We start from the raw sequence: 26,046 nt of genomic DNA, 5'->3' as shown, positions 1-26,046 counted from the left end.
CGAATGAAGAATGCTTTTGACAAGAAAATCCGACCTCGAGAATTCAAGGAAGGCGAACTTGTATTGAAAAGAAGGATAAGCCAGCAACCCGACCCAAGGGGCAAATGGACACCTAACTACGAAGGTCCTTATGTTGTCAAGAAGACTTTCTCTGGTGGTGCTTTGATTCTTACACACATGGATGGCATTGAGCTTCCAAATCCTGTTAATGCCGATATAGTCAAGAAATACTTTGTCTAGAAAGAAAAGAACAGCGTGGTAGGTCGAAAACCCGAAAGGGCGGCCTAGGCAAAAATGCGCTTCCCGGTGGATCGAAAACCCGAAAGGGCGATCCAGGCAAAAGTTAGGGACACAAAAAATGAATATGAAAGAGCTCGCTGAGATTGTATGCAACTCAGGCAAGAATGAGCGCCTCGATGAGCCGAAAACCCGAAAGGGCGGTTCATGCAAAAATGAGGTTGACAATAAAAGACAAGTAACTATATCTGGCAAATCACCATCACCCCTTGGGGCATCTGCAACTCTCAATGATCTTTCTTCATCAGAGGCTTCTGTACTTGTGAATTCAAAATTTCTATGAAATGTAGCGGTCATCGTGTTCAATGTATCACCAATCAATAAAATTACTATTTTCCAAGCTTTGTAAATCCGTGAAGTCATGCCTTTGGCTGATTCTCACTCTTCTACATCAATTTGAGCCTGTGCTATTGTTTGAAACTCTATTTTTCTTCCCACTTTCAATGCTATATACAAAACATTTTCTTTCTATTTTGATAATGTCAATGTCTGAAACAAACACTTTTGAAAATTAAAAAATCTTTTTCTGTCTATTTTTGAAAGCAAACCTGAGCAACAGGGTACATTTCAATGAAACATGCATGAATGGATGAATGTCAATGTCTATTTCAATACATGGTACAAGCAGGTTACTCCCCAGGATGATCTGTGGTCAATGGCAAGAATGAAAAAACAGAATGAAAATGAAAATGAAAAAAATGAAAAAATGAAAATAAAAAGCTCGCTAAGCTGAAAACCCGAAAGGGCGGCTTAGGCAAAAATGAGCACCCCGCTAATTGACAACCTATGAAGGCAATTCAGGCAAAAATGGGGCAATGAAAAGAATATTATTCCCCGGTGAATCGAAAACCCGAAAGGACGGTTCAGGCAAAAATGGGGTTTGAAAATGAAAGAATATTGAAAAGCATTGACCACAGATGCGGACATCCAAAGTTTACCCAGCACTGACACGCCTAGCAACGGCGACCGGTATCCAAGGATCTTCCAGGGATTCCCTCCTCTACAAGTTTTATTGCCCTCAGCCATGGTTTCGATACGTCTCTCAACGACGGTCTCTCCAAAGAGGTTTTCCCCTGTGAGTATGTTGCAGCACGAGCCACTACGTGCCCAACCTTCCAATGTTTTGTCTTCCTTTGTGAAATTTCTCTGTCAAACTGCCAATCAATCATGCATTTCAAGCATTCATACATGCATAATCATGCATTTTATGTGCTCATACATCCAATAATCTTCCTATACCATACATACATGCTGCATTTCCAACTTCAAATTTCAATCCGACTCAAAACCCAATTTCAATTCAATCCAAATTCCAACTGTCAAACTCAATTTCAATTTCAATTCCAATTGTCAATTTCAATTTCAATACCAACTGTCAAATTCGAAGCAATCTCAATTTCAATGTCAACTGTCAAATTCGAAGCAATCTCAATTTCAATGTCAACTGTCAAATTCGAAGCAATCTCAATTTCAATTCGATGTCAATTCGAAGCAATTCCCAATCTCCAATTTCAATTCCAATTTCAATGACAATCTCCAATGGCAATGTCCAATGTCAATGTCAATGTCAATATCCAATGTCAATGTCAATGTCAATGTCAATGTCAATGTCAATATCCAATGCCAATGTCAATTTTCAATCCAATTCCAATCCAATCTCAATGTCAATTGCAACTCTCCAATTCAATATCAATGTCTATGTCTCAATCCAATTTCAATGTCCAATGTCTCTTTCAATTTCAACTCTCAATCAATGTCTATGTCTCTGCTTAATCTCAACTTTCAATGTCAATTTTCAACTCAAATCACTGTCAATTTACTCTCAATTTACTCTTGGGCCAACCAAAATGGTCATGTCTATTTTCAAATCAACTCAATGACAATTTACCCTCAATTGGTATCTTGTTAAACCAGACTTTCAATTTGTATCTTGTTACTGGTCAAGTGCCAGGTTCGATCCAAAAAAGAACCACTTGTACCTACCTATATGCCTATGCTTTCGGTCAAACAGCAAGTTCGATCTGGAGAACAGTTTGTACCCGGCTTATGCTTTGTTATCGGTCAAACGGCAAGTTCGAGCTGAAGAACAGTTTGTACCCAGCCTATGCTTTGTTATCGGTCAAACGGCAAGTTCGATCTAAAAGAACAGTTTGCACCTTCCCACATGACGTGGTGATAATCCCACAAGCAAGTTCGATCCAAAGAAACAGCTTGTATCAACCCTTTTGTCTATGTCTCCAGCCAAACGGCCAGTTCAATCCAAAGAACAGTTTGTGTCTGCCTATCTGTTTGTATTTTCAGCCAAGTGTCAAGTTCGATCCAAAGAACAGCTCGTATCTGCCTATGTGTCTATGTTTCCGGTCAAGTGCCAAGTTTAATCCCAAGAACAGCTTGCACCTATCTCTTGTTTTGTATTCCTTGGTCAAGTGGCTAGTTCGACCCAAAGAACAACTTGTACCCTATTTTCTACTCCCTGGTTTGTCTACCCTGTCAATGTCCACCGGAATCCCCAGTGACATGACAGGTTCCATAGACTCCAGTTGTTTGTCTTGCATTCGTAATCAACATATTGCGTGACATTCATGTTTTTCAACTCTGAAAACGTATTTTTATGTCCAAAAGCAGTGCAAATGTTAATATTTAAGTGTCTTCGTCCCATCAACTCAAAGACTCCGTCTCTTGATTCTCCGGACAAAGAAACTTAAATAGGGGCAGCTGTTATACCCTAATTTTGGACCTAAAAATACTAATCCAATTCTTCTTTTCTTGCATTACAAGCTATGTGAACTGTCTCTAATCAATTGCATCTCTCTCTGCATTTTATTTCAATGTTATTTGCAAAATTCACATGTAAGGGTATTTCAGTCATTTCCTATGTCAAGATTTCTTCCAATCTTTTAAAATTTTGTTTGAGTCCTTTCAAGTAGTTTGAATGAGTCCCTGTTCCATTCTACGTCAAAATCCATTTTAAAAATTGCGTTTGAAGTCATTTTGAGTCAGTTTTGCCCCTAGGGGCATTTTAGTCTTTTCATGTGTTAAAGCCCTGTTTAAATCCTAAAAATTGTCTCTGAGTCTTGTAATTTTGCTTATATGAGTCTTTGATTCAATTTTTGTTAAAAATCCATTTTTCAAATTGCATCTGAGTCATTTTTAGTCGTTTTTAGCCCCAGGGGCATTTTGGTCATTTCACACGAAATTTCGGCAGAGAGAGGTTACTTTAAAGTACCTCATTTAAGCCATTGGTTCGTTTTAGTCCGTTTTGTCAATTTTATTCGTTTCACTTTACGTTATTTTCCAATTACCAATTTTAATTCATTTTATTTTTTAGTCCTAATTTCCTAAAATTGCATTTTAGTCCTTTGAGTCACTTTATTTTCTTTTAAGTTTTTTTTTTTTTTTTTTGATTCGAATTTTTAGGTCAAACTTCTTAATTCTTTTGGTCAATTGCAGCTAAGTCCTTTTTTACAGTCCAGTCCTTTTTTCTTTTTACAAGAATAGTCCATGAATTTTCAAGATTTGCAGGAAGGTCCCCAGGTCCAAAATAAGCCAAGGCCGAGCCATTTCAAGTCCAGTTCCAGGTGTCAAATTTCTATTGGTCCAGTAATACACTTGGCAGCCTATAAAAGGCTCCAATCATTTCCATGCCACTCAGATTTTTACAACTCAACAAACACATTTCAGATTCTCTCTCTGATCATCAAAGATCAAACACCAAAATTCTCAGAGAAACTTTCAAGAACATTCATAACAGAAACCCTAACCGTCTCCAAGATTTTCGAAATTCATCAAATTCATATCAACACGAAGCTCAATTCAACAAATTATTGTGCAAATCAATCGAAATTGTCACGAACTCTCAGAGATTCATCAAGAATCTTCATCATCGAGTTCGTACCTTCGCAATTCAAGCACGTTGTGCGATCACGAAGGGTTTTGAGGCGAGAAGAAGAGGAATTGAAGCAGGCTTCGAATCAGTGAAGAAGAAGAAGAGGATACCGATTTATTTTCGGTTTTCAACTTACCAGAAAAACTCTTAAGGATCTTTGTTCGAACCTCCAGATTAATTCAGGTATTCATCAAAATCTCTTCGTTTTTTTCATTGCAAGAAGCTCAACGAAGCTCAACGAACACCAATAAACGGTGAATTGAAGAAGAGCTTCGAAAAATTCGAAAGACTTTGAAACGAAGCCCTAAAAGATGTGAAGCTTCAAAGATTCACCGTTTATTTCTTGAAACGAGGCTTGAAATCATCATAAGTAAGTAAAACAATTCAGTTTAGGGTTTCGTTTCATCATATTCCAAAAAAAAATTTCAAAAGATTCGAAACCAAACCCTAAGACACAGATCTGCAAAAATTCACCGTTCCTTTTACAAAATCAAGTTCGAATCCATCATCAGCAGAAGAAATAACATGGATTAAAGCCTCGTTTCAAAAGTGCGAAGAGTTTTTGAAAAAACTTAAAAACCGTAAAGTTTGAGCTTCGATCTGCATAGATCTAGGTCTTGTTTGTGATGTCTGATGCTTGATTCGTGTTTAGATTGAAAAATAAACGGTGAAAAGCTTTAGATCGAAGAGTTTTGGTATGTTTGAGTGTTAGTTAGGTTTCCGGCATCGGAATCTTCACCGGCGGCGGTGAAACCCGCCGGAGAAGATGACTAGAGGTCTAGAGAGAAGAGAGAGAGTTTGTAACTTAGAGAGAGAAGGAAGAGAGGGGAATGAACTGGACCGGCCTCTGTATGCTTATATAGAGGCCTGGATCGGTTTGGTTCATCCCTGGTTCACTCCCTCTTCATCTTAACCGTTGGATTTAGGGTTTGATTCAGTTGGATCAATCCAATGGCTGTGATCCCCTCCCCTGTAATCACGTGTACGTGCGCCCATGCCTTATCATGCTCCCCTGTGTTCTGGTGCTTTGGATCTAGGGTTGAGAGGTACTGGATCAATCCAACGCCCCTGGTGCGTTTGGATGATCCAGGATCCATCTTTGTTTGGGCCTGGACCCCCTGTCTTTGCAGATTTTCGTTTTTTCTTTGTTTTTTTGCTATTTCCCACGCTTTTTGTGATCTTTGCACCCCTGGCATGCTTGAAGTATTTTAGAAAATCCTATGAAAATTTATAGAGTGTTTTCTAGTTTTTTTTATGATGTTTTGTATTGATTTTATACTGAAAAGCTTGTCAAAAATATTGAGATAATTTCTAGTGTTATTTCTTGAATATTATGTTAAAATTGGTGAAAATTGGCTTAGTTTTTGTTTCTAATCCATGATGTACATTTGTGATACATGATATGTGTTTCCATGAACCATTAGCCACTGTTTGAACCTGGTTTTGATACTTGTGTATAGAATTTAGTTAGTTACTTAGCTTACAAGTTAGTTGTGTAGTTAAATAATGTAAATATGCTTAAAATTTGTTTTAAAATGCCAAGTAAATCATGTTGCCTTAATTCCCATTCCAAGACTTGTTTCTAAACCTTTAAGAATGTATTGGAATGTGAGAATTATAGATCATATGGTTCTTGCATTCTATGAACAAATTTTAGCCATGTTTGCGCTCATTTTCTATCCTTTATGTTCTAGTGTTTCTCTTGCTTTATTTCCTTTGATATTGTCATGTGCTACTAACTCCTTTCATTTCATGTTTCATCATTTCATAAGCATCTCCATTTCATCCCATATTCATCTCTATTTCTTTCTTGCAATTTAATTGGTACCAAAGTTAGAATGTAAACACTTAGGAGTTTTGTAATATTTTTCCTTTATGCACTTTTATTTTTCTTGGCAAAGAGGCCATAGAATGTATCTAGGGTATGATGTAAAGGACAATGGACTCTAATGATGTACACCGACACAAGCACCTACACATGCACACACATCACTATATAGTTAGAATATGCATGTTTAGATGTATGTTTAGGTTTGTATGTTTAGATGTATGTTTAGGCTGTAGACTTAGAAAAAACCAATTTTCCAAAAAATATGAACAAACTTCACTCAAATATTTTTCATAATAAACCTTGGGGTCAAAACCCCATTGAATTTTCCTTTTATTTTCTTAATCAAATTTCAATGAAAAATAATCAAACTTTGACTTCTTTTGCAAAATGACTAATCAAACCTCACCTTTTCTTAAATTCTCATGCCTTTAAGGCCTCTCAATCTTCATTCTTCAAAAATCCAATTTTCAAACTTAAAATCAACCAACAAAAACGAAAACATTTTTTGAAAGAGAACTACGGTGGATTTGATCCCTTAAACGGGTACGTAGGCAAGGAACAAAATTCCTTCAATTCAACTAAAATAAAAATTCAAACGCATTCTTCTCCCTCCCATTCTTCACTTAGAAACTCTTAGGTTTAAATAAATACTTTCAAAATAGCATTTAAAAATAAAGCGCGCGCGTAGAAATTAAAGACGGTTCCTATAGGATACTATAGTCGTTATGGGTGCCTAACACCTTCCCGTAGCGAAAACAACTCCCGGACCTCGATTCTCAAGGGTTTTGCTTACTTTTTCCCTTCCCAAGAAAAAATAAGATATCACCGGTTAGAAAGGTTCAAATGTAATCAATGTTTGACACCCGAAAACCAAGATAAAACAGTGTGCTTTAGGCCTTAATAAGTTTTGGCCTATTTAGGAGTAGGCTTACATGTGTTGTCAGACCTTAACATAAAATAGGCTTTTAAATAGGCTTTCAGGCTTGAATTCTGCTCTTTACCCAAACGGTTCTGCTCATTCCCAAAGTAAAAGTCCAAAATGCCCCTACGCAACTTAACTTGCGCTAGTGTATTTTGTACGCATGTTAAGTCACGCTACGTGACTCAACATGCGTTAGTGTAATATGAACGTGACTTAAGTCACGTACCACTTAGCACTAGCGCAAGTTAACTCACGCTAGTTGGCCAGTGAAGAACAAACGTTTTTCCAACTTTGGTCAGCTTTTCAACATTCAATGTACACGTTTTTTACCACTTTCACACTTTTTTTTGACCACATTTATGTTAGATACAACCTAGGTTCACATTTCTACCTATAAATACCCTCACATACTTCCCATATTCCTCACATTATCTCCTCCCACTCTCTCCCTCTAATTCTCTTCTTTCTTTGTTTTTTTTTTTCAATATTCTCTTTGGGGTAAAAAGGGATCAAAATTCGTCGGGAAAAATAGTGAGTAGCCGACTTGGGAAGTGATCGACCCTTGGGATAATTTTAAATCTGCTTTTTTAACCACAGAAACTTTTTACCGTGGGTAAAAAGAACTTCTTGTGGTAAAAAAAACCAGATTTAAATTTATCCCAAGGGTTGATAATGTATTTTCCCCAAGAAGGTTGCTCACTATTTTACCCCGCGAAGATTGATTACTTTTTACCCCAAAAAGGAGAAAATAAGTAGATTTAGTGAATAAGTTCAACATTATTGTATGACAATTGTTGTAATGTACGAATTATTAATAAAATAAGATATTGTTATATTTACTTTTATTTATATTTAGTCCATTTGCTTTTATTTATATTTAGTCCATTTGCTTTTATAATTTAGTCCATTTACTTTTATTTATATTTGTAATTATTTAAAGAATAATATCGAATCAATAATTTAGTATAATGTTAACAAAATAATTTCGGAATAATGTTAATAAAATAATTTAGAATAAAGTTAAGAAAATAATTTAGATTAATGTAAACAAAATAATTTAGAATAAAGTTAATAAATTAATTTAGATTAATGTGCACAAACTAATTTACAATAATGTTAAGAAAATATTTCAGAATAATGTTAATAAAATAATTTAGTATAAAGTTAAGAAAATAATTTAGATTAATGTAAACAAAATATTTTAGAATAAAGTTAATAAATTAATTTAGAATATAGGCCTTAAATGTAACCAAAAAAAAAAAATGAAGGTCTAATTGAAAATTGTTTAGTGCATAGGTTTTATATGCACTAAATTCAGTCAAAAACAGTAAAAAAAAAACGTGTAAAACACAATAAAACCATGGTTGAATAACCGACCAAAGTCCAACAAACGTGTTCTTGAGTTGTGACCACCGGCCTAACTAGCGTGAGTTAACTTACGCTAGTGTTAACCTGTGCGTGAGTTAACGCACGCTAGTGTAAATCCTGGGCGTGAGTTAATGTAACATCCCAGACTGCTTTTTAGGATTGCCGACTAACCCCACAAACCAACACGAGTCTTTTCAGCGTGTTTTGTCCTCACTCGCACGCTTACCGGGAAACTTCCCGGTAGGTCACCCATCCTAGTACTACTCCAAGCCAAGCACGCTTAACTGTGGAGTTCTTATGGAATGGGCTACCGAAAAGAAGATGCATCTTGTTGATATGGGTAGTACCTAACAATTCTTATAAGCCTTCCTTCAACCATGTAGTCCCATACCTACACGGCCTCCGGATCCCTCTCATTCTGATGTGATTCGGTTCCTCTTATTAACGTGGGGTCATCCTTACGGATAGTCCCCGTTCCAACTGGCGGGAACCTTTCGTATCCAACTGGTGGGATATCGAAAGCCACGTCGTGGGTGTTACAGTTAACTCACGCTAGTGTAAATCCTGGACTCAGGAACACATTTTTTTGACTTTGTTCAATGGAATTTAATTGATTTTACACGATTTTTGTTAAGTTTTTACACGTTTTTTGACCCTATTTATGGTAGATATAACCTATGTTACAATCTCCCCCTGTAAATACACTTCTAAACTTCCCCATTTCCTCACACCATCTCTCATTCTCACTCTCACTCTCTCCCCCTATGAATCTTCTTCATTTCCTTCTTTTTTTCCTTCTTTATTTTGGTGTAAAAAGAGAAAGAATGATAAGTAGTGGGTATGTTGGGGAAAATATAAGTAGTGAGCAGCTTTCTTGGGCAAAAAACCACATTGGGTAAAACTAAATGTGCAGATTTAGTTTTATCCCAGGAAGGTTGGTTTTCTTGTGGTTTATTTTTAGTTTTACCACAGGAAGATAGGTTTTCTGGTGGTTTTTATTTTTTCGCTGTTTTAGTTTTACCCCATTGTAAATGTAATAAGAATTATATTAATAAAATGATAATTTATATTTATTATTTTTGTTTCTTTATTTTTGTTCATTGTTTTATTTTATTTTATTTTATTTTATAACTTTAGAATAAAAATTGCGATAGTTAAGTCACGGCCAACTTATAACTAGCGTGACTTAAGTCACGTAGCGTGACTAAAATCACGTTCACCTTATAACTGACGTAAGTTAACTCACGCTATGTGAGTTAACATGCATAGGGGCAGTATGGACTTTTACTTTGGGAGTGAGCAAAACCATTTGGGTAAAGAGCAGGATTCTTCAGGCTTCATCAGGCCTTTAAAAAGGCCAGGCCAGACCTCAAAAATGAGCCTATGACGGGTAATAGGCCAGACTCAGGCCTATAATTTTTGAAGTAGGTCAGGCTTAGGCCTTACAAAGCCCGGCCCGGCCTAGCCCATTTCCACCCGTAATCATAACCCTCGCATCTATTTATTAAGAAATTCAATACAAATTGTCTTGATTAAAAAGAAACTCAGAATATTATTTACTTGCTTTTTGAAAAACAAAAAACTAACTATTTTACATGTCGTATTATTGCCCTATGCCCAACCATGGAATGGACAGTCTCCATTATGGAACTATTTAAAATTCATATGAAATTCATATTTTGTCAATAAATCCATAGACATCTATTGATTATGAGCTCTCTTCGAGTTCACTTGAGATATGTATCTCATGTTATAATTCCAACCCACCAGCCTGAGAATTTGATGTTGAAATCATGTGTATTGTTTATGGAAATTATTTTCTTTCTTGGTGTTTCTTGTAATAGAGAATAAAGTGTAACTCACTTTTTTTTTTTTTAAGAAATCAAAATGAGATATATTACCACAAGGTGTTTCCACTCGCACAAGGCGCGCAAAAGAAAGAAACACCACAAATATTTACATAGTTACATCAACTGGTGACAATGTAACTCACTTTATTATTTGGTGTTACACATAATGAATTACAATTGCTATTATATAGAGCTCTATGAGAGGAGATTTATTTTAATTTCAACTACATACTGAATTTAAACTAACATAGAATAGAACTAACTTAAACTAAACTCTACTTTGTTCAATAACAGCTTTATCCTCAATCTAAAGGGAGCATCGTTCTAGTTTGTGAAAGTGGAAAAACAAAGGTTCTTGTATCAGGAAGCAAGTTGCATTGCATGTCTCGTTTCTCAAGTTCTTTTCTATGAACAAGTTTGAGCATTATTACAAAACTTGAATGGTGCGCACAGAGTTTTGCTTACATTGGCCTTACTGAATAATCATATTTTTTATACCAAACTTGAATATTATATTTTGTCATGTTATAGTATCCATAACGATATATTAAATACTCACCTTTTGAAAATGATTTAAACAAATGAACCACCTCTCAACAAGAGAATAAGATGGACAAAATTGATGATGATGATGAGACCTGTTGTCGAGTGCAGGTTGATGAAAATTTAGAATCCAATTCACATACAAATGATTATGTATATTGCTCAATAGTTCACGTGATACTATATGAATAATGTTCTTGTGATCTTATCCTATGTTGGTGTATTCATTCTCTTAAGTATTTATAACATTACATGTTTGAACTTTACTAAGAACAAAAAGAATTGAGCTTGCATTAATTAACTTGTTAAACCGTAGAACACAACAAAACAGAAATCATTTGTTTGATAAATTTCATATCTTTGATTTATTTTTTTGTAAACTAATGGTGAGGACTAGTACCAAGAAATCTTTAACTTCAAATTAAGAGGAAAAAAATTGAAGTTATTAATAAGGACTGCCCTTAATAGATAATTTAATTTTACTTAAAGGAACATATGAAAAGATTTGTCTAAAATAAGTTTTGTCTAGATTAAGATTGTAAATTCATCAGTATATCTATGCTTGATGTTAAAGAAAGTTTAAATTTTGAGTTGCTAAGGATCAAAGAAGGATTCATTAGGAAAAATCTTTGTAGTAGCACATGTTAAGCTTCTCCTTACTCCTTTTGTAGGAATTCTTTTTATTTACATTTGCTTCCTTATAATCAAGTTTCTTTTGAGATTAGTTCTACTGTGCTAAAGTGACATGAATCTTATACCATGAATAAGTTAGTTAGTTTCCACAACTGGATTAATAAATCCAATCATTAAATCAAATGAGATTATGCGACTTGTTGATTTATTAATGAAAAACAAACTTGTGTATATTGTAAAACTATCTTCCTTGTAAAGATTAAAGGAAGCATTCTATATATTCAAAACATCAACTAATACCTCTTTAGATGTTTTATCTAATGTACGTAAATAACCTCTTTAGATGTTTTATCTAATGTACGTAAATAAAATAGTCTTGCATAATGTATAAATGTATTTTTCACCATTTGATATAGAGATATATAAGTCTCATATATTTCGCTTGAAGACTTAACTATATCAAAGAATAACTAAACGACATATAACAAGGTATGATACACTTCAAATTTTGATGAAATGTTCTAATTATTTATTCCTTTTGTTTTCGTGGACAGTATGAGATAAATAAAAATTTCCTTTGTAATATGTCCTTAGTCCTTACTCTGAAAACACAATTTATTCCTCAACATCCTTTCATGTTGAAAGCTCTTTGCAACCTCTCTTCACCTACTCTATTTCAGTAACAAGTTATGTTCAACCTCCCTTCACATTAAATGTACCTTTCAACCTCTCTTTATCTACTCTACTTGCAACCTCCCATAATATCCAAAAAAAATGTGTATTTCTACCTCTCTTCACCTATCAACCTCCATTCACACTATAAAACTCTACTTTTCAATTTCTCTTCACCTATAAACTCCTTTCATCCTTTCTTCACATACAAACAAGCTCCTTTCATTATTTTTCTCTCAAACTAGTAGTAGTTTATTTCAAACTTCTAAATACAAAATAAAATTATTTTTTTCCTTTCTATATTATATAGATTGTTCTCTATTTTAACCAATGATGGTAATAAAATAATGGTACAAAAATTGCTTGCAACTTTATATATGAACGTTTGATATATTCCAATAATCCTTTCGAAATTGTTTATTGTTTATGACTTTGGCCACCTAACTTTAAACTATTTGGCAAGATAAAGTTAAGAGAAGTTTGATGGCCAAAGGCCATGAATGGTGAACATTTTCCTTCCAAATATGTCTCAATATACATGATTGTGATGACAAAATTAAACTTCAAAATAATTGGTGAAAAATTACTAAATTGATTCATGTTATTCAATTTAAGGGACTAACTAAATTGACATTTTTTATTTTATTTTGAAAGACTAATTGACAAAAAATTACAACTTGAATTATTAAAATGTTTAAAACTACCTCTCAAACTTCTCTTCACCTACTTTAGTTACGATCTCCCTTCACATTACATTTAACCTCTATACCTCTTCTCTATAAATACATATATGTACCTTAAAATCTTTACACATTCTCTCTTCACATATAAACTATTTAATTTTTGTTTTTGTAAAAGCAAAATAATATTAGTAACACATAGCACCATAAAGTATAAGACATACTTTGATGGTGAAATAGATACAAGCAGTTTTTTTGTTTTGTGTTTTAAGATTGATCAGATGAAGATAATCCACCGAAACAAAGTAATAGACAACACACAACCATAAACAGCTTCTGACCACAGTGGCGAATCCAAAAGCTAAGAACACTAAAAGCGAATTACCAAAAAGCCACAAACTACACCAAATTAAAAACAAAGACTAGAGCACATATAGCAACCTTGCCTCTTACTTACTAATTACAAACCAAAATGGCAGCTCACTCTAAGGAAATCAAAGAAGATTTTTAAGCTCCACCATATGCGATGTGCATGACGATGGAACAAACACCACCAACACCAAGCATAACACAAGAACAATAACATCTATCGAGTCATGCAGACACACCAAAAAGAGCTCCCAACGCAATAGAAACAATGCAAGGTTTTAAAAAATGGTTCGTTGGGCAGTAAATGGACGCGACGTTATCGTTTTTCATCGTTTTTATAGAGTGAACGAAATCCATGACAAAACGTTGTTATAGCCACGACGAAACATCGCTAAGGCCGCAAAAATGTTATTCACGGCATTAAACACATATTATGGATATTTTCAATTGAGATACATGAAAATGAGAAATGACAACAACCGCATCTATAACACAAACATTGGTCGAAATTGCGAAATCCTATACGCAACCGACAACCATTATTTAAAAGCTTACACCAATGTACCACTCCAAAATGCCAAATATCTTTCCAAGATGCTATCTATTCACGACGAATACCAGCAAGGACAAAATCAAACAAAACAACTAACATCAGAGACACTCAGAGATATCGAAAAAGCTCCAAGACTACAAAAACAGTGCACAATTGTACCAACAATAACGGCACTTTAAAACATGTAAACTACTATTATACATTGATATATTAACGACATTAAATTAAAAAAACGATATTAGTTACTTTTAAAACAAAATCTTGTTAATAAATAAATTGTGTACTTTACCACAAATAAAACGCGATCGCAAGTCTTACGCAGCTTTAAGAATAAGAGTTTTGGTCTAACCAATTCCATCATCATCTTTTGAACGCTGCAAATTTAAGAGAAATGTTAAAGTCATCCTCAAACACACTCGTTTAAATATATCCTTGCATATTAAGCCACATCACCCTCATTTTATTATTTTATATATTTTAAAATGATCTTCATTTACAATTTTAACTTAGAATTAAGTCTATCTATTGAATCGTGCCTTCTATGTAATGTTTTTCATACTACATCTAAAACATTATATTTCACTTTGCATTCATAATGGTGGAAAATAAACCAATTGTGAAGACATGCCCGTTTATGAAATTTTGGTGGCCTGGGTGAAACCACAATTTAGATGCAAAGTCAATAATAATTGTGTGTGCATCAATACGTTCAATCATATATTTTTAGATGTGAAATTTTTCAATAATTTTAACTTTGAAAAAATTATTTCTACACATGCAAATCATCAAAAGAATTTGATAAGCAATTGAAACATTTGACAAACTTATGAATTTTAAATGCTGACATCAACACATTTAACAAAGATATTTGTAATACTTTCGATACATAAAAAAGAGCATTTAGGCAACATTCGACGAATCCTTACGAGAAAATGTAGCCTCAAATTTGTTTAAGATTTTTTTAATTCATCATTATCCAATGATTTTAAGGTTATTGCATCAAATAAAAATTGAACAATACATTCAAATACTTCAAACTGCTCAAATCTATGTTTTAAATACCAACACATGTTGGCTCAGTTGGTGAGGAACGTGTCACTTCCTTGTAGAAGGTTGTGTGTTCGATTCCCTCTGCCGATGTGAGGGCAGTGTTGGTGGGTGATCTGTAAGTACCTCTATAAGTGCCCTTTGGGCCCGGAGGCGTGCCCTGACTGTCACGACCCAAAAACAGTCATCGTGACCGGCGCACGAACTAGATCATTCTAGCCCGGCAAGCCTATTAATCAAACTTGACAACTATAATAAATAAATAAAAGTTCCAATTTGAATTTCATAAAAAAATATTCACTGAAATTTCGACAGAGTTTCCTCTGTATTTTCAACATTTCCAAGATGTAAATCCTGTTAAAAAAACCTGTTCTATCAGCCATAATCTCCAAATAATGTTTTTATTTTCATACTACTTGTACAACTCAAAATAGAACATCATAAACATCCAAATAGCTGCAGATACATCAATACTAACTATGTTCTCCAATCCTATTTCAACCTCAATGATATTGATTAAAAATTCGATTTGAAATCATAAAAAAAAAAAAAACACTTCAAAGGAAAAATTAAACTAAAGGCATCAACACCATAATAATTCCAAAAGTTCTTACTTGATCTAGAACATCATCAGCAACACTAAGACAATCATTCAAGGAAATAAGATAAATCCACCGACTCATAGTATATCATATCAAAGTTTAAGTCCTAATTTTGATTATCATCCCTTAGTCTCTAATCCTTTTCACTATTTAAATATTTTTAGTCACAAAACTTAATTTAAAATTGTTTTGGGTAAGTAGCTTGTTAATTAGGTCCATAATCATTACAAAATTAGTATTACGTAGCTACTTCCCCAAAACAAGTTTAAATTAAGTTCATCTCCAACGGAGGAACCTTTCTGACCAAAATTTAATCCAAACTTTTTTTCTTGGATTCTTGCCAAATGCCTAATATAGTTCATTCTAGTTATGTAATACTAATTTACTAATGATTATGGACCTAATTAACAAGCTAATTCCTCAAAGGAAGTTTAAATTAAATTCGTCTCTAAAGGAGGAACCTTTGGTGACCAAAATTTAATCCGAATTTTTTTTGGCCTGGATTCTTGCCAAATGCCAACTATAGTTCATAATATTTATGTAATACTCTTGGTATGATGATTATGTACCTAATTAATAAACTACTTCCTCAAATAACTCTACTTCTCCGCTGCGCACTCTGATAACAAATTAGTATGACAATTTTTTTTTTTCGATCATAGAAATAAAATTTTAGTATAACACCAATAATTAAATAGTTCCCAAGAATGAAGGTTTTACATCAAATAAGAAATTAATCGATAGAAATTTAAAAATACCTTCGCCGAATAGAAAATTTCCTTCATTTTAAAAATAAGACAACACATAAGCAAGTAGTATGCACACAACATACAAGACACCTAATCATGCAACTTTTCAGATTTTCAAATGAGCCACAGTCACAAATACGTTTAGCATATAAGATATACAAATTTTAATTTAGTTCAAGCTCAACGATCGCAACTTTCACATTTTTTTTTTTAATTAATCACAATGTGCTATCATATTAATACCACATCTTCCAATCCAACACCGTTATTTAAACCACTCTTAAGATCACATCATCTCCAATACATCCTTTCACCGAATCATAAGTTCAAATATTTTATACAAATCATCATAAAATACAATCGCTTAAATCCATTTTCTTGGATTCTTTTTCATAGGAAACACCTATGAAAAATCCATTTATCTAATTTTTGCGCATAACCTATTGACCAATTATTGTTTAAATTGTTTTTGACCCACTTCTTTTGCTTGTAAAAAATTGTTGAAAACGAGTAAAATCCCTAAATTGACGAGGAAATATTCTTAACCTCCATTTTGGCCGAATTTTTAGAGAATGCAAAAACATACCATGGAAGTCGTAGCTATGTTGTTTACCTATCCAACTAATTGGCACATGCTAAGAGTCAATGCAAATCGGCCACTTTATGGTCTTCCTAGTAAAAAAGGGTCGAAAACGAGTAAAATCCTAAACTAACGAGGAAATTCCCTTAACCTCCATTTATATGCTTGTTAGCTTTCCAAGGAATTGTTTCCTTCTTCACATCGCTTAAAATCGGCTAATTTATGGGCTACCTATTAAAAAAGGGTTGAAAACGAGTAAAATCCCTAAATTGACGAGGAAATTTTCTTAACGTCTATTTTGGCCGAATTTTTAGAGAATGCAAAAATATACCATGGAATTCGTAGCTAAGTTGTTTACCTATCCAACGAATTGTCACATGCTAAGATTCAATACAAACCGGCCACTTTATGGCCTTCCTAGTAAAAATGGGTCGAAAACGAGTAAAATCCTAAACTAACGAGGAAATTCCCTTAACCTCCATTTATATGCTTGTTAGCTCTCCAACGAATTGTTACATGCTTCACATCGCTTAAAATCGGCTAATTTATGGGCTACCTAGTAAAAAAGGGTTGAAACCGAGTAAAATCCCTAAATTGACGTGGAAATTTTCTTAACGTCTATTTTGGCCGAATTTTTAGAGAATGCAAAAATATACCATGGAAGTCGTAGCTGTAATATCCCACCTTATCGTTAACGGAATTTTTATCGGACTTTTGAATTAGAGAAGAATGTGGAAGGGGCAAAATGGGAATTTCACCTAGATGGGGGTACAAATATAACACAACACCAAAATATCTTCATTTTATCCAATTCATTTTCTTTCCAAAATCATATTTTCTTCTCCTCTCCCTCACAACTCACGCCCTCCTTTCTACTTCACCCTAATCCATCAAAATTCATCAAATTTTTTCCATTGAATCATCAAATCATGCTACAAAGGAGTTCCATGTAGAGTTTTAAGCAAGAGCCAAGCTTCAAAACCACTTTTCCCTCCATTCTTGGTGATCCACATCTCTCCCTTCATTTTTCAAAACTTCCATTTTCACTCCAATTCATGGGAATTTACTTGTAAGCTTGTTTTTGGAGATACCCATGAAGGAATAAACACTAGGTAAGCATCAAAAGTTCCTTCCCCTTTTCATTTCATATGGTGGCCGATCCACCCACTCAATTTTCCCATTTTCACACCTTGTTGGAATTGTTCTATTTTGTGCTCTAGGAATGCAATTATGTTGTGGATAATGATGTTAGTGACTTGTTTTGGATGCATAAGGAGCTATGGAATCACATTCAAGGTGAGTTTACTATTAAGTTTGAATTTTTGGAGAATGGGTTGAAATTAGAGACTTGGGATTTAAGAAGTTATTATGGACAAGTGGTAACAACTTTGATGAGTTAATGTTAATGTATGTTAAGCGGCAGTTGTTGTTACTAGTGACTATATTTGAAATTCATGATTTCGAGACGACATTTGTATGGTCATCATTGGCTTGTATATACTGCTGTGTAACCTATAATCGAGTAACTATTGGATTTTTGGATTCTACGCTTAATTCCCTTTAGTTTGGATATAAATTTTGTACGTTTCGGATTAGAGACGAATTCAGAAAACGCATTTAAAGTTTGGGATTTATGCTGAAAAATGGCTTACGGGTTTGATGTGGATTTTTCCGGAATAAGTCACAATGTGAATTCAAATTGGTTATAAATGATTCCAGGTTGATTACGGATGCCCTCATGGTTGAGCGGGAAGTTGGTTGAAGTTTGAAATGCAAAAGCGAGACGAGCCTAGGCCATTTCAATTGGTTAAAGGTGAGTTCCTTTAGTTAGTAAACCCTCCTTTGGGTAGTGAATTGTACCATTAGAATGCCGACATGTGATTTTGAATAAATAGAACATAGTATATTGTGACTTAGAATCATTAGGACATAATTAGCATAATTATGTCATAAGTTAGAAACCCTTGCTAATTTATTCTAAAATAACTTTTATGTTAATGAGCATGTTTATGGTAGTGTAAATGTTAGAGGAAAATTCTCTACGTGAGGTTTTAATACATATATGGATGTATACATGGTTTCGGATAAATTTGGAAATTGAAAGTTGTTTGATTGCTAGAAATTATTTCAAATTATTTGTTGTTGGAAATGAATACTTTTATGTGATTACTTGGCTATTGTTTGGATAGAAATTGAAAATCCATATTTTTCCAACTATGTAATCAAAATGACATGAAAACCTCCACATAGTTACTACCATAAGCTTATACATATTGACATAAGAGTTATGTTTAGAATGAATTAGTCATGAATAATATATCATGAGTAGATTTCCAATAATTTGAAACAAGGAACTTTAAGTTATGAAATTTCGGCTTAATTAGTCGAAGCTAGTGTTATCAAATTATTTATATGTTAAAGATGGGATCACTTTGTCTTTATTAATAGACTTAGAATATTATCATTATCAGAAAATCAGTTAAGATAAGTTATTCCTCTTTAGCTCCCCGTCAGTATTGGAGTTGAGGATTAACTTAGTTATCAGAAATCAGTTCAAGTTACAATATTAAAACATGTTTAAGTTGTGGCTTTCGCTATCCCGCCAGTTGGATACGAAAGGTTCCCGCCAGTTGGAACAGGCACTATCCGCGAGGATGACCCCACAATAATCAGAGGAGTCCGGTATCCCCGTCAGTTGGGTTCCCGCCAGTTGGAAATTAATACCGGTCAGAGTGGAATAAATTCCGGGGTTACTCCACCTGGGTTTATTCCGTAAAATCAACTCAGATAATATTGTTTGTTCAACGCTAACATTTCTAACATAATATGACAGACATTATGATTATGTTTATGATTTTGTCATTAGTATTAGAATTATATTAGTAATTCAGATAGCGATCCTAGTTATCCCCCGATCGCTCAGTTATGCATGATAGAACAGTATAAACCCGGAATGGGTTAAGTTTAGAGACAGATGGCGATCCTAGGTTCCCTGTGATTGCCTACAACCTAGGATAGGTGGAACTCACTGAGACATCCTGTCTCACCCCAATCCCTTTTATTTTATTTCAGATTCGCAGGTGGTGCGCACGCTGAACATTTGGTGATGAAGTAGCAGAAGAAGCTGGAAAATTATGTTTACTTGTCATTGCATGTATTTTGTAAACGTCATTGATACTCTTTCAGATGTATAAGACAAGTAATTCTATAATTTATTTGGAGAGATTTTTATTTATTGTAATTTTAATGTATCCAATACTAAGTTTAACGCACATGCTAAATATTCTAGATAAATTTAGTATGGGTGTTACAGTAGCTATGTTGCTTACCTATCCAACCAATTGTCACATGCTAAGATTCAATGCAAATCGGCCACTTTATGGTCTTCCTAGTAAAAAACGGTCGAAAATGAGTAAAGTCCTAAACTAACGAGGAAATTCCCTTAACCTCCATTTATATGCTTGTTAGCTTTCCAAGGAATTGTTTCCTTCTTCACATCGCTTAAAATCGGCTAATTTATGGGCTACCTAGTAAAAAAGGGTTGAAAACGAGTAAAATCCCTAAATTGACGAGGAAATTTTCTTAACGTCTATTTTGGCCGAATTTTTAGAGTATGCAAAAATATACCATGGAAGTCGTAGCTATGTTGCTTACCTATCCAACGAATTGTCACATGCTAAGATTCAATACAAACCGGCCACTTTATGGCCTTCCTAGTAAAAATGGGTCGAAAACGAGTAAAATCCTAAACTAACGAGGAAATTCCCTTTTCTTGGATTCTTGCCAAATGCCTAATATAGTTCATTCTAGTTATGTAATACTAATTTAGTAATGATTATGGACCTAATTAATAAGCTACTTCCTCAAAAGAAGTTTAAATTAAGTTCGTCTCTAAAGGAGGAACCTTTGGTGACCAAAATTTAATCCGAATTTTTTTTGGCCTGGATTCTTGCCAAATGCCAACTATAGTTCATAATATTTATGTAATACTCTTGGTATGATGATTATGGACCTAAATTTAATCTCCAACGGAGGAACCTTTCTGATCAAAATTTAATCCAAACTTTTTTTCTTGGATTCTTGCCAAATGCCTAATATAGTTCATTCTAGTTATGTAATACTAATTTAGTAATGATTATGGACCTAATTAACAAGCTACTTCCCCAAAACAAGTTTAAATTAAGTTCATCTCCAACGGAGGAACCTTTCTGATCAAAATTTAATCCAAACTTTTTTTCTTGGATTCTTGCCAAATGCCTAATATAGTTCATTCTAGTTATGTAATACTAATTTAGTAATGATTATGGACCTAATTAACAAGCTACTTCCTCAAAAGAAGTTTAAATTAAGTTCGTCTCTAAAGGAGGAACCTTTGGTGACCAAAATTTAATCCGAATTTTTTTTTGGCCTGGATTCTTGCCAAATGCCAACTATAGTTCATAATATTTATGTAATACTCTTGGTATGATGCAGAGGAGAAACCTTGGTGACCAAAATTTAATCCGAACTTTTTTCTTGGATTCTTGCCAAATGCCTAATATAATTCATTCTAGTTATGTAATTCTAATGTTATGATGATTATGCGCAAAAAAAGTTATGCGCAAAAAAAATTCAGCTCACCAAATCAATTGCTTCTTCAAAAAGTTATTCCAGACATATGTATCACTAATATACTATCAGAAACCCTTATGTATTTATTTATAATGTGCATGATTCGGATTGTCTTACATCCACTATTCCTATCAGATTATTTTCCTTGCTTTCTACATATGTTATGTAACCTAAATGTCAACCAACTTGGATAGACTATGAATTCCAATTAATTGCATACATATTTAAAAACTATTATGCTATCAGAAACCGTTATATGTTTAGTGATAAAGGGTTCAGATTGTATCTAGGGACTGTTATATGTCAATACTACTCTATCTTGCACATTAATATCTTGCAACTACAACATGTAGATACTGAACATAACAAACTTAACCAAAATATTGGTTAAGTAGATCATCCATAAAACCACTTTACATTATTAATCGTGTTTATATTCAATGAATCAGTAGTAATCTTTATTTTCAGTAAAATCCATAATACATTATGTCCTATGGTTACTCAAATCACTTTATTACATCAACATTTCAATATACTCATGCATATTATTAATGTTAACTATAAACTTCAACCATATTAACATTGATCATGCTTTATTGTTTTAAAAAATAGGCTTAATTATGCATATTGTTTATTAATTTGGATTTTACTTCTTGAAACCTCTATGTCTAATATAACTTGTTAATTAGGTCCATAATCATCATAAAAATAGTATTACATAACTAGAATGAATTATATTAGGCATCTGGCAAGAATCCAAGAAAAAAGTTCGGATTAAATTTTGGTCACCAAAGATTCCTCCTTTGGAGACGAACTTAATTTAAACTTTTTTTGCGGAGGTAGCTTGTTAATTAGGTCCATAATCATCATAAAATTAGTATTACATAACTAGAATAAACAATATTAGGCATTTGGCAAGAATCCAAGAAAAAAAATTTGGATTAAATTTTTTTCACCAAAGGTTTCTCCTCTGGAGACGAACTTAATTTAAACTTCTTTTGGGGAAGTAGTTTATTAATTAGGTCCATAATCGTCATAAAATTAGAATTACATAACTAGAATGAACAATATTTGGCATTTGGCAAGAATCCAAGAAAAAAAGTTCGGATTAAATTTTGGTCACCAAAGATTCCTCCTTTGGAGACGAACTTAATTTAAACTTCTTTTGCGGAAGTAGCTTGTTAATTAGGTCCATAATCATCATAAAATTAGTATTACATAACTAGAATAAACAATATTAGGCATTTGGCAAGAATCCAAGAAAAAAAATTTGGATTAAATTTTTTTCACCAAAGGTTTCTCCTCTGGAGACGAACTTAATTTAAACTTCTTTTGGGGAAGTAGTTTATTAATTAGGTCCATAATCATCATAATTAGGACACCCTCTCCAAAAAGACTTCCTACGCGGAGATGATAAAATTTTGCAACACTACTTAGGGTGATTTTGAATCTAGAAGGAAAGGACAATTACATCCAAAAAGACTTCCTACGAGGATAGATAGCCCCTAAGCATCTGCAGCCCCTTGTGCTTGATTGTTAAATCTAATTTAATTTTAAATTCCCATCACTCTTATATGAAATGAAGAAAGGACTTTTCTCGGTTACTTTAGCACTAAGGATAGAACCTATTCCTCATAATATCTGTCTTATACAGGAGCAAGAAAAGGGTTGGACTGCACACACACACTCACTTGAGACTTGATGTTGGGTAGAATAGGTTCATGAGAAGTATTTGAAATTGTAATTAGTGTACTTGGAACAAAACCTTTCTTTGAGACTTATGTTCTTAATATTGCCATAAATCAATCTTTGTTGCTGCTATGTTTGCTGCCTTTTGCTTGAGGACAAGCAAAGATTCAAGTGTGGGGGAGTTTGATGAGTCATAGATAGTATAATTTATTGCCTTATTTAGTTTAGTTTTATTTTAGATTTGATTTAGTTTTATTGCATTTTATTTTATATTAGAATATTTTACTTCAAATTATGTTTTATTTTATTTTAGGAATAAATATATGGTGGAAGGTGTCTTGGAGCAAAAGAAAGAGGACTGGAGCAAATACAGTGCAAGAATACGAAGATACGGGACAAAAATATGTTCCCACCAAGTCAGAAGCTTGGCACGGCCAGTGTCTTTTTAAAATCTATTCTAGTTATGTAAAATCCTTGGGGAACCCCTTAACCATCCCAAAAACATTAAAAGTACGGTTGGGAACTGGTAAGCACATAAATTGTACTCTCTCCGGTTCTATTTACAAGAAACAATAGACTTTTTAAATTCATTGAATAATTAATGTATTTGATCTATAATGTATATTAGATGCATCAATTATTTAATGAATCTAAAAAATTAAATGTTTCTTGTAAATAGGACTAGAGAGAGTAAACATTAAAAACTTGTTTTTACAAAAATACCCCTAAGTAATACAAACCTTTTTTTTACAAAAATACCCCTATAAATTGCACAAATTGAGAAAAACAATTTTGCTTTATCTCCGTAAAATTATAAATCCTCCTTGAAGAAATTGTTTTCCCTAAATATAAACTCATACTTCCTCGTCTTTATTATTAAAAACAAAAACTAATCTTATTTTTACTCTTTCCGTCCCTTTTTATAAGATTGATTTACAAAAATCACATGTATTTAAAAAAATTGTTGATTAATAAATTTGTCACAAATGTATATACTTTTTATGTTTTTAAATACATGTCACAATCAATCAATTGATATAATCTCACATAGACAATTAAGATTACACTTTAATATATGAATAAAGATCAACACACAAAGTTCACCAAAAAAAAAAAGATCAACACACAATCTTCCTTCAAAATAAACACATTAAATTTGCTAAAAATATTTATAAAAAAAGTCAAGTGGAGGTGGACAGGAGGAAGGAGGGAGTAACTTAAATGTAAGGACAATCAAGTAAACTAACACAATTTTACAAACTTCCACTTATGTGACATTATGACAAGAAGTCACTACTACAGAAATTAGTTTTTACATCAGTTGGAATCGACTTTTTACATCAGTTTGTATCCGATGTAAACTGATATGATGTGGTAAGTCAGTATCCTTTCACATCAGGTTGCAACTGATGTGAAATATTGAATTTCTACATCAGGTCCGCTTGCACTGATGTAATAGACGCACTTTGAAAATTAACCCAACAGTTTTCACATCAGTTGTACGTTCGACACTGAAGTTAAATACGTATATTTCACATCAGTTTTTTCAAATCCACTGTAGTGAAATAATTTTTTTTAAATTTTTTTAAATGGCTTATCAAATAAGCTTGACCCCTGTTTTTTTCTTTATAGTAATAAAATGAAAACAAATTATGGATAATTTTAATGCAAAAAAGCTCCCTTCATAGTTTGAACAGAGAGAAGCAAACATAGCTTTAGCAGTGGATTTGTCACTCATCTTCATGTACTCTGCTTTGGGTATGGCAGTGACAAGAGCTCCTCTGATAATATGATGCTTCTTGTAGAGTTTCCTCAGTTCTGGAGTATGTTTCTTTCTATCCACAGCAGCTCCTTCTTCATCAAGGACTAAATCACCAACACCATCTTCTAGAATATCCCATAATTCTTCATCTAGGCTCATGATGTAACTGTAAAAGTTGGTCTTCCACCAACTTGATATGTGAACCTATTTGTTTTTGTATTTGGTAAAATGAAAGAATTGGAATGACCTTTGTCCCAAAAAAGAGAATGGTTACAAGTTTGATAAATGAGAAGATTGAACTTGTCCCTTGATTTGAAAAATGATATGTGATCCTATTTTGTTTTAAATAAGGTAAAATGAAAGTCTTGAAATGACCCTTGTCGTGAAAATGAGATTGTAGCCTATATGGTTAAAAGTTTGATAAATATGAAGGTTGACCATGTCCCTCGATGTACCTTGACGCGAAACATGATATGTGAACCTATTTGGTTTCGTATTCGGTAAAATGAAGGTATTGGAATGTCCCTTGTTGCGAAAAGGAGATTTTAGACTATATGGTTACAATCTTGATAAATATGAAGGTTGAACTTGTCCCTCAACTTCCCTTGATTTAAAACTTGATATGTGAACCTATTTGTTTTTGTATTTGGTAAAATGAAAGAATTGGAATGACCTTTGTCGCAAAAAAGAGAATGGTTACAAGTTTGTTAAATGAGAATATTGAACTTGTCCCTTGATTTGAAAAATGATATGTGAACCTATTTTGTTTTAAATAAGGTAAAATGAAAGTCTTGAAATGACCCTTGTCGTGAAAATGAGATTGTAGCCTATATGGTTAAAAGTTTGATAAATATGAAGGTTGACCATGTCCCTCATTAATGTAATTTATCAAATACTCTTGAATTCCTTCCAAGGTTGGATTCAAGGGGTTCCCCAAGGGGAATGGTTAAGCCGAAAGGGAGCCGTATTTCACTAAGTTAACGTGTCGTGTCTTTTGTATTCCTTCCAAGGTCGGGTACAAAAGGTTCTCCAAGGAGAATGGGGTAAGCCGTAAGGGACCCGCACGTTCACTAAGGGAGTCCGGTGCGCTCTTGCTAAGCATTTCACCGGTAGTAAGGGATTATCTAATCGGTTAGATGGAGTGTAAATTGGTGTTGGATGATATGGTAACTTTAGGGTGATATTTGGGACGAGTTTGGTGAGTTTTAGGTCAAAAATGAGGTTTAGGGAGATCCCATTCCGCAAAATCATCTGTCACCCACGCACGGTCGTGCTACTAGGGAGCACCACTCGTGCTCAGCTTGCGGCTCTTTTAGTTGTTTTGGGGGTGCACGGTCGTGCCCCCAGGTAGCACGTCGTGCACCCTTCCCAAGCTTTGAAAAAACAATTTTTGACCACTTTC

At 33.6% G+C, this 26,046-nt stretch overlaps 1 long non-coding RNA gene across 1 annotated transcript; it reads left to right on the top strand.

The window, feature by feature from the left end:
• The first annotated feature begins 17,387 nt into the window (after positions 1–17,387).
• Positions 17,388–19,880, top strand: LOC146918098 (uncharacterized). The gene is made up of 4 exons (XR_015015975.1): positions 17,388–17,694; positions 17,803–17,878; positions 18,302–18,395; positions 19,655–19,880. It is a non-coding gene; the product is annotated as an uncharacterized LOC146918098 (long non-coding RNA).
• Positions 19,881–26,046: the final 6,166 nt, after the last annotated feature.

The sequence above is a fragment of the Medicago sativa genome, chromosome 6, assembly GCF_051527215.1.
Source record: "Medicago sativa cultivar Bolivia chromosome 6, Bolivia_mono, whole genome shotgun sequence".
Classification (NCBI taxonomy): Eukaryota; Viridiplantae; Streptophyta; class Magnoliopsida; order Fabales; family Fabaceae; genus Medicago; species Medicago sativa.
This window is presented reverse-complemented; position numbering and strand designations above follow the sequence as displayed.